Below are 7,995 nucleotides of genomic sequence, written 5' to 3'. Positions count from 1 at the left end.
AAGATGGCGCCGCGGATGGCCGCCTCGGTATGGAGCTTTCCAGTTCTTTTTCTGTTTTTTTGTCCTGTGCTTAGTAATTTATTTCTGATTAGTTTTACTAGAGACGAGCTACTGAATATTCGGCAGCACACACCAGACAATCTTTTACCGGTTTTTGAATTTCCGGACGTTCTGTTGGACATTTTAGTCAGAGGAGCAGCGGTGCTGTACAAGTGCGCTAAAAGACGCAAACATCGGAAGCGAGCCAGAGCACTGGTCAAGCTTTTGAACCGCGCTGCCAAGCAGCCATCTAGCGAATCTCTGCTGTCTTCCTAACAAAACAGACAAATTAATTCTCCTCACCAGCAAAAATAAGGACTTCGCAAATTCTGCTGTATTGTGTTTCACGGAAACCTGGCTAAGTGAAGCCATTCCGGACTGTGCATTACATCTACCAGGCTTCCAGCTGTTCAGAGCGGATCGCACTGCAGAGTTAATGGGGAAAATGAGAGGCAGTGGAACGTGTTTTTACAACAACGAATGTTGGTGTACAGATGTAACAACGCTGAAGAAGATGTGCTGTCCTAATTTAGAGGTGCTCTTCATAAACTACAAACCTTTCTACTCGCTGTGGGAGTTTTCCTCGTGTATTCTTGTGAGTGTTTACATTCCTCCACAAGCACGTGTGAGTGCAGCGCTGCAACAGCTGGCTGATCAGATCACAGACACGGAGCAAAAACAGTCGGACTCACTTATTATTATTCTTGGAGATTTTAACAAGGCAAATCTCACACGTGAACTGCCCAAATACAGACAGCACATTACATGCCCCACCAGAGACAGAAATACACTGGATCATTGCTACACAACAATAAAGTATGTACAGGTGCATCTCAATAAATTAGAATGTCGTGGAAAAGTTCATTTATTTCAGTAATTCAACTCAAATTGTGAAACTCGTGTATTAAATAAATTCAGTGCACACAGACTGAAGTAGTTTAAGTCTTTGGTTCTTTTAATTGTGATGATTTTGGCTCACATTTAACAAAAACCCACCAATTCACTATCTCAAAAAATTAGAATACATCATAAGACCAATAAAAAAAAACATTTTTAGTGAATTGTTGGCCTTCTGGAAAGTATGTTCATTTACTGTATATGTACTCAATACTTGGTAGGGGCTCCTTTTGCTTTAATTACTGCCTCAATTCGGCGTGGCATGGAGGTGATCAGTTTGTGGCACTGCTGAGGTGGTATGGAAGCCCAGGTTTCTTTGAAAGTGGCCTTCAGCTCATCTGCATCTTTTGGTCTCTTGTTTCTCATTTTCCTCTTGACAATACCCCATAGATTCTCTATGGGGTTCAGGTCTGGTGAGTTTGCTGGCCAGTCAAGCACACCAACACCATGGTCATTTAACCAACTTTTGGTGCTTTTGGCAGTGTGGGCAGGTGCCAAATCCTGCTGGAAAATGAAATCAGCATCTTTAAAAAGCTGGTCAGTGGAAGGAGGCATGAAGTGCTCCAAAATTTCTTGGTAAACGGGTGCAGTGACTTTGGTTTTCAAAAAACACAATGGACCAACACCAGCAGATGACATTGCACCCCAAATCATCACAGACTGTGGAAACTTAACACTGGACTTCAAGCAACTTGGGCTATGAGCTTCTCCACCCTTCCTCCAGACTCTAGGACCTTGGTTTCCAAATGAAATACAAAACTTGCTCTCATCTGAAAAGAGGACTTTGGAACACTGGGCAACAGTCCAGTTCTTCTTCTCCTTAGCCCAGGTAAGACGCCTCTGACATTGTCTGTGGTTCAGGAGTGGCTTAACAAGAGGAATACGACAACTGTAGCCAAATTCCTTGACACGTCTGTGTGTGGTGGCTCTTGATGCCTTGACCCCAGCCTCAGTCCATTCCTTGTGAAGTTCACCCAAGTTCTTGAATCGATTTTGCTTGACAATCCTCATAAGGCTGCGGTTCTCTCGGTTGGTTGTGCATCTTTTTCTTCCACACTTTTTCCTTCCACTCAACTTTCTGTTAACATGCTTGGATACAGCACTCTGTGAACAGCCAGCTTCTTTGGCAATGAATGTTTGTGGCTTACCCTCCTTGTGAAGGGTGTCAATGATTGTCTTCTGGACAACTGTCAGATCAGTAGTCTTCCCCATGATTGTGTAGCCTAGTGAACCAAACTGACAGACCATTTTGAAGGCTCAGGAAACCTTTGCAGGTGTTTTGAGTTGATTAGCTGACTGGCATGTCACCATATTCTAATTTTTTGAGATAGTGAATTGGTGGGTTTTTGTTAAATGTGAGCCAAAATCATCACAATTAAAAGAACCAAAGACTTAAACTACTTCAGTCTGTGTGCATTGAATTTATTTAATACACGAGTTTCACAATTTGAGTTGAATTACTGAAATAAATGAACTTTACCACGACATTCTAATTTATTGAGATGCACCTGTATATCGCTCTGTAGCCCAGTACCAGTCCTGACCCATTTGGCATCCTAGGCAAGAACCAACAGCGTTAAACCAAGTACAAAGACATTTAAAAACAATAAAAAGCAAAAGAGCATGCCGTCTGAGGAACTATGAACCTTATACTGTATGTTACACAGGGGGCATGTGGCAGGGCGGAGTGCGGGGCCGGGCCGTGATTCCGCACACCCGGCCCTTAGTTAGGTTGATTAAGCCCGAGAGGGATAAAGGTGACTGGAGACGGCTGTGCGAGAGAGTGTGTTAGAGGCAGCTGCCCGACACCTGTGTGTGTTTGTCTTTTGCTTAAGTTTATTATTAAAATATTATTTATACTGTTTAGCCAGTTCTCGCCTCCTCCTTTGCATTGAACTGTGTTACACTGGTTCTGAAACCTGGGAAGGAGGAGGGATGCGCTGTAGTAGAGTCCTCGCCACTACCATCCACCCCAATGGAGCAGCCGCGGCCATCCGCTGGGGGACGGAGGAGCCCGGCCGCCTGAGAGCGGAATCACGGCCCGGCCCCACCTTCCGCCCTCCCACAGGGCATTTTTAGCTTTACATCATTTCTGGAGCACAGGTCCCCCATGAAGTACAAGATTTGCCACAGGTTCGACACATGTTAAAAATGGCTTGGTAGATTGCCACCAGAAAACTGTAGCAATACTTAGAATAAGGTACGTAAAACTTAGCGTTTATAATAACGAGATTCTATGAGACCAGGTTGATCCTACCAAAGCAGGGGTTTGTGGGTAATGGGCATACTGTCTCATTGGGAAAATGTTGTGTTCAGTTTGTGCATATTCTGTGCCCATGAGAGCTTGACCCTTGTATATTTTCCATCTGTTTGATCACTGTGTGGGCTAATGCTGTGTTCCAGTTAATTTAGCACTGTTTTTCCTGAGGTTAAGCCCATATTGCATTGCCTGAGGTAGTGTGAAACGATACAGTGCTAGAATGTGAGAGGGAGTTGTTTAGCAACAGAAAACTAATCATGAACTGCTAAAGTGCTTACCTCATTAAATATTCATGTTTCATACAGTCATTTAAACTTTCACGTGCTGTTTAGTTTCACCCTGAGGGATACCGTTAAAAATGTTGAACAGTGGTGGCAAATGTATTAACTAGCATAATGAATGTTACTTTTACATGTGTTTTTGAAGTATGTTTCAGAAGACTTTAGTCAAACAGAGCATACTTACATGACCACATTCTCACAGAAGAGCACCCAATTTACATCTCACATCAATTTACAGAAATTGAGAGTTCATGGCAAACTTGCAGCAAATTGTCCATTGTTGCCAAAGGTTTGCCGGGGGTTCACCATTACCAACAAAGAGCTGCAAACTTCTGGCAGACATTTGCAGAGAATCAAAAGCTCATTTGCATGTGAAAATAATGAGCTTCAAATTTGCGGCAAGTTTGCGTCTAATTTCCTTTTTGTAAGGGTGCAGTTCCATTTATATTAACACAGGCTGAGTGCCCATCGCATTTGTCCAATAAATGTTATGGCCCTCATAAATATGCAAATAAGAATGTTAACCCAGGGTTTACAAATGTGAAACATGAAACAAGAAAATCCAGGATAACTTTTACCCTGGGTTTACAATTTCATGTGTGAAAAGCCTTCATGTGAATTTCCAATTTAGAAAGTCATGTGAAAGTCCACAATTTTAATTTGCAGAGATGCGGGTGTATGATGTCAAATGAACTTGCGACACCCAGAAAGTTGTACACAGTTACACCATGTCCTAAACAGGTTTGTATTTTTCCAGTGATGTGTTTGGTAGCCCCTCCTACTGTGAACTCTCATTGATCCAAAATCCTGCTCCTCATAACTGTATTGGCTGTGATTGTGCTGTAATGCAGCAGTTAAATGTTCAGTGTGGACAGACAAATTGCTTGTCACTAGAAACTTGTCACATTGCATCTGGTTAGGACACAGTGTTAATGATAAACATTACATTTTTTAAGCAAATAAAATGCATCATGCTCTCCAATTTATTAATATCTAAAATCAGTTTCCACATATCTGAAATACTAAATCTGTTAAACATGTTAAAATAGATTTACATATATCAAAAATGAGCATTTTCACTAGTTGCAGTTCAATTGGTGATATCAAGAATGGACATTTAAACAAACCACATAATTATGATCACAAATGATAATTTTTTACTGGTAGGAAGTGCATTGCTGAAATGTAAAATTGAAATTTAAACTAGTAGGAAATTAATTTTAGATATCCGTAGTTGCGTTTTGAACAAGAGTGAATGATAGATCATTGTGAAAGTCTGCTTTCTGTTTTTCAACTGGTGTCAAGGTGATTTTTAGTGGATGTCAGTTCCCCTCAAGTTTTCACAGGTGTTCTAGCAAAGTTACCACAGATAAGAGTTCAGCATATTAACTATGGACATTTTCCACTAACATTTGACAATCAGAAAGTGTCCAAATACTTTTGTCCTCACTTTGAACAGTATTTCTAATGTTTTATCATTTAAAACCTGACAAACAACTTTTTGCTTGATAATTGTGCTGTTTTTCTTTAAAATAAATGACACTTGGTTGGATACTGTGTTATCAAATGGGGTAACATCAATGCTCAGAATTACAGAATTTTAAAATGAACATTTCATCAATTTAAGTTTCAAATGACCTGTGTTGTCATTTTTTCAACCCAGCTGAGGTCAGGTGTGGACTGAGGTAGTGTGACACAAGGGAAAAGTTATGTTGATTTTCTAAGCAATAGTTTAATTTTAGCAATGGCACAGTTTCAGCACACAAACAATCAGTTAATCATTTAAATGTCTGAGGTCAGATCTTTTACAGGGTGTGTTGTGTTATTCTGTGCCTTGAGTCAAATATATCATGGAGGCCCCAACACTACACATTTTGAAACTACTGAGCATCACGTGTGTTAGATAATGGAGAGATGGGGTGTGCTGGGCACAATATGTCTTTGAAAAAATTAGTGGTCTAGCACAATGTACTATATATATATATATATATATATATATATATATATATATATATAAAAGCCTAAATATCTTATGCAGTTTTGCTACTCAAGAAAATCTTGCCTTAAGGATTTTTAGATATTTTTACAGGAAGACAATATTTAAATTCTTTTTAAGAATAAAAACAATTTCAGTACATCTTTTGAAAAAAAGTTCTCTAACGTGAATTTTCTTAATAGAATTCATTATAAATTTGTAATCACGTCTGGTAACAGATGCATGTAAAGGCAAGAATTAGCATTTTAGCTTAGCATAAAGCTAAATGTTCACATGACAGTTTACAAAGTTAACTGTTTTTGCTGCTCCAAACTTTAAAACCCCACAGAGTGTTCAACAACATCCTTTTCTGATCATATGTGAATTCTGTTCATAGAATGAGGCAGAAAATAAATTATTTGTAGCTTTCTATACGATGTTAAGGGCTTCATTGGTTAGCATTTCTTGTAAAAAAAAAAAAATACCTTAACCACATAAAAAACATTGAAATCGTGTATTTATGTTTCATCTGTCAAAGCGTTTCTAACTGTTTTTTGTTAAGCTGTAGAAACATGATGCAGCTCCTCTATTAAGCTCCCAAGCGAAAGTTCGTCAATGACATCATATCCAACTTTTCACTCTCAGAGGTGAACTTGTATTAATGTAACACATCATAAGAAAGTATTTCACTGCTCTTCAAACGCTCCTTGGATCGCATAATTTATATGGATAAATGTTTTCTAACTGAAGTCTAAATTTAAAATGAAAAAAAAAAAAAAAAATGACAATAATATGTAATCTCTTCAGTGATCAAAATACCAACGATTTAAATTGTAACTGTAGTGGAATGCAGTTACTAATATTTTGTAATTTAGATACGTAATTTCGTCACATGAATTCCGTTACTCCCCAACCCTGTAGACTGCACAGTATGCAGTCAATTAGTTCTCCATTTCATGCACAAGCCAGCAACTGCAGCAATGGCCACATGAGCAGTGGTGGTCAGAGAAGTGGGGATGGTGGGGGGAAAGAGTGATGAAATGTTGCAGAGCACCCCCCTCCGACTGGCCTACAAGCTCTGTCACACCATTACATAACACTACTGCAGAAAGAGAGAGAGACCCACTGCTACTGTCAGCTGTTGGGCTAATCAATCACATACACACACTGCAGGACTCTACACAACTTTAACAGAAAAATAATAAATCCCATAAGAATAGGATGTACATACACACTTTTCACATAGCAATGATAACAGACCACATTTTGGTGTGGAACCGAACATACGCACTCAGAGCACTAATAGTTATGTTTAACATTTTTTAAATGATTATTTATGTGACAGGGATTCACATTACTGCTGATGCAGGCAGTTTTGCATGTATTTATATTGAGTAGAAGCCCTCTGGCACACCTGAACAACATAACGAAACACACCCGTCAGCATCTGTGAGAAAGATGTTTGTGTCTGTGTTTAGTGACCATGAAGTAGGACACGAGAGTGTGTGACAGATGCAGTGTGATATGACGCGTTTATATGATCTCATAACTCCAGTACAACCCTGAGGAAAAATGAAGATTAAAAGAGAATATTTCCCTGTGCACAAAATAGATGGGAGGAGAGGAGAGTGCTGTGGAATGAATGTCAAGCAATTTATGCCTTCAAGCAATGTTAGAGGAAAAGAACTGGAAGTTTTTAAAAACTGCACATCTTGCACGTCTTTGTTATCTAGCAGACCTGATGCAACTAATGAGCTCATTAATAGAGCGCAACAGTGCCCACCACGTTTTCAGTCTTCTTTATCCGAAAGCCTACAGTGCATTCAGAAAGTATTCAGACCCCTTCTTTTTTTTATGTTGCAGCCTTATGCTAAAATGCTTTCTTTTATTCACATCAATCTACTCTCCATACACCATAATGACAAAGCAAAAAACAGATTTTTGATAACTTTGCAAATGTATAAAACATAAAAATAAAAAAAATGAAATATCAGATTGACAGAAGTATATAGACCCTTAACTCAATACATAGTTGAGCACCTTTGGCAGCGATTACAGCCTCAAGTCTGGTGCCAGACGGGCTGGTTTGAGTATTTCTGTAACTGCTGATCTCCTAGGATTTACACATACAACAGTCTCTAGAATCTACTCAGAATGGTGCCAAAAACAAAAAACATCTAGTGAGCGGCAGTTCTGTGGATGGAAATGCCTTGTTGATGAGAGAGGTCAACAGAGAATGGCCAGACTGGTTCGAACTGACAAAGTCTACAGTAACTCGGATAACCACTCTGTACAATTGTGGTGAGAAGAATATCATCCCAGAATGCTATTCTGAGATGCAGGTTGGCACTGTTTTGGCAGCATGAGGGGGACCTACACAATATTAGGCAGATGGTTTTAATGTTGCGGCTGATCGGTGTATACTGTATACATATATTAGGGCTGTTAATTGATTCAAATTAGTTAAATAGTTAAAAATAAGTTTTTTTGTGTGCGATTAATCATGGTACATTAAAACAAACATTAAAATATAATCATAAATA

Source organism: Myxocyprinus asiaticus, chromosome 18, assembly GCF_019703515.2.
Source record: "Myxocyprinus asiaticus isolate MX2 ecotype Aquarium Trade chromosome 18, UBuf_Myxa_2, whole genome shotgun sequence".
Taxonomy (NCBI): domain Eukaryota; kingdom Metazoa; phylum Chordata; class Actinopteri; order Cypriniformes; family Catostomidae; genus Myxocyprinus; species Myxocyprinus asiaticus.
This window is presented reverse-complemented; position numbering follows the sequence as displayed.